Below are 2,845 nucleotides of genomic sequence, written 5' to 3'. Positions count from 1 at the left end.
GATTTCATAATATACAATAAACTCTTACAAATCTAATTAAAAGTTGATAATCTGAAAGAAAATAGGCAGAGGATATAGAGAAGTCTTTCACTTAAAAGATGCTTCCTGTGCCATAGGAAAAAAAGGGTTTGAGGTCAATGATAGTATCAAAATTTTGAGAAAACTCAAGTGACTATCTTGCAAAATTATTGAAGTTTCACAATAAATTTATGGAAATGCTGCCTACAACAAATTTCAGTTGGATCAAGTGTTTTAAGAAAGGTCAGGAAGACCTCTAAGATGAGCCAAGAGAGGGGGAAGACTTGATGAGTGAAGAAACTATGACTGAAGTCCATAAGCAGGTGGTAGACCATAGAATTCTATGCTAGAAGACCATAGAATTGCCATTGATGTGATGGCTACTGAAGTTGGCATCTCACATAGTTCGTCATTTTCAATTTTACGTAAACATCTCACCTCAGAGAGATTTCAGCTTGATGAATGTCAAAAGCGTTGCAGGAAGATCAGGGAGCACAAGGAGCTGACCTCTCCATCATTCTTTTAAGCAAGATTGAAACCAATGAAGATGATTTGATGGAATAAATAGCAACTAAGGATGAGTTTTGGAATTACCAATATGATTTAGAGAGCAAGGGCCAATGAAAACAGTAGTTTCTTGGGGAATTTGCAAGGCAGCTAAATTCAAGGCAGAGAAGTCAACTCAAAAGGTTATGGCGACTATCTTTTTTTTTTTTTCCTTTTTATTCCAAAGGGGTAATAGTGATAGATTTTCTCAAAGGACACAGAGCAAGCATAGAAGCTTATTAGGAAAAGTTTGAAGCAAATTGGAAACCGCGTTGATGAGATGAATGTCAAGAAAGTTGGATCTAGGATTTTTTTTACCCCCATCACATCAATGTACCTGCTTATTCTTTGAGGGTAGCAATAACTGTCCTACAAGAATTTCATTAAGAATTCTTACCTCATTCCCCCTACATCTTGGATCTTGTCCCTTCCAACTTCTTTTTGTTCTCAAAATTCAAAGAACCTTAAAAAGCTTCTCGAGGTTGCACATAATTATTTGGAAAAGGGTAAGAGAGATAGAAACACCATCATAATAAGTATATAGGTGCTGTACAGTCATTTCCAATGCATAGCAGCCCTATGCACAACAGAACAAAACACCACCAAGTCCACATTGTTACACTTGAGCCCATTGCTGGTGCCACTGTGTGAATCCATCTCATTGGGAGTCTTCCTCTTTATCCTGACCCTCCACTTTATGAAACACGATGTCCCTCTACAGGGACTGCTCCCTCCTAATAACATGTCCAAAGTATGAGAGACGAAGTCTTGCCATCTTGCTTCTAAGGAGTATTCTGACTGTACATCTTCCAATACAGATTGTTTGTTTTTCTGGCAGTCCATGATACTTTTAATATTCTTCTCCAACTCCATAATTCAAATGCATAAATTTTCCTATGATCTTCCTTATTCATTGTCCAACTTTCACATGCATGTGAGGCTACTGAAAATACCATAGCTTGGATCAGGTGCACCATATTCTTCAAAGTAACATCTTTGCTCTTTAACACTTCAAAGAGGTCTTTTGCAGCAGATTTGCCTAATGTGATACATCATTGGATTTCTTAACTGCTGCTTTTATGAATGTTCATTCAAGGAAAATGTCTTTGACAATTTCAGCCTTTCTCCTCTATCTTAACGTTGTTTATTGATTCAGTTGCGAGAATTTTCGTTTTCTTTACACTGAGGTGCAATCTGTACTGAAGGCTGTAGTCTGTGATTTTCATCATTAAATATTTCAAGTCCTCTTCACTTCCATCAAGCATATATTGTTGCTGTTAAGTGCCATCAAGTAAGTTCCAATTCATTATATAGGATTTCTGAGGATTGGCTGGTGAACTTGAACTGCTAATTTTGCAGTTCAAGCCAACTTTGCAGTCCAGTGCATTAACACACAGAGCCACACCAGGTTGTTAATGAATCTTCCTCCAATACCAATGCCATGTTCTTTTTCATATAATTCATATTCTTAGATTATTTGCTTAACATTGTTTAAATATGGTTAAAGGTGTACCCCTTTCCTGATTTTAAACCATTCAATATTCTCTTGTTGTACTCTAGTGACTGCCTACTGGCCTATGCACAGTTTCTTCATGAGCACAACTAAAGTGTTCTGGAATTCTCTTTCATCGCTATATTATCCATAGTTTGTAATGAACACACGGTTGAATGTCTTTGCATAGTCAGTAAAGCAGAAGCAAATACGTTTTTGATATTTTCTGCTACCTGCTAAGATCTGTGTGGTGTCAGTAATAATACCTTCCTGAATCTGTCTTGTATTTCTAGCAGCTCCCAGGCAATATATTGCTGCAACTGTTTTTGAATTATCTTCAATAAAATTTTACTTGTATGTGATATTAAAGATATAAGTAGATAATTTTCTCATTTAGTTGGATCACCTTTCTTTGGAATGGGCACGAATATGGATCTCTTCCACATTAGTCAGTTGGCCAGGTAGCTATTTTATAAAAAATTTGACACAGATTAGTGAGTTCCTCCAGTACTACATCAATTTGTTGAAACATTGCTGTTTGTATTCAATCAATTCTTGGAACCTTGCTTTTCTTCAGTGACTTCAGTGCAGGTTGGACTTCTTCCTTCTAACACTGGATCTTGATCAAACTTCTGAAATGGTTGAACATCAACCAATTCTGTTTGGTACTGTGACTGTGTATTCCTTCAATCTTTTCGTGTTTTCTGCGTCATTCAATATTTGCCCATAGAATCGTTCAGTATTGCAAGTCAAGGCTTGGATTTTGTTTCTTCAGTTCTTTCAGCTTGA

The sequence above is a fragment of the Chrysochloris asiatica genome, unplaced genomic scaffold (assembly GCF_000296735.1).
Source record: "Chrysochloris asiatica unplaced genomic scaffold, ChrAsi1.0 scaffold00015, whole genome shotgun sequence".
NCBI classification, from domain to species: domain Eukaryota; kingdom Metazoa; phylum Chordata; class Mammalia; order Afrosoricida; family Chrysochloridae; genus Chrysochloris; species Chrysochloris asiatica.
This window is presented reverse-complemented; position numbering follows the sequence as displayed.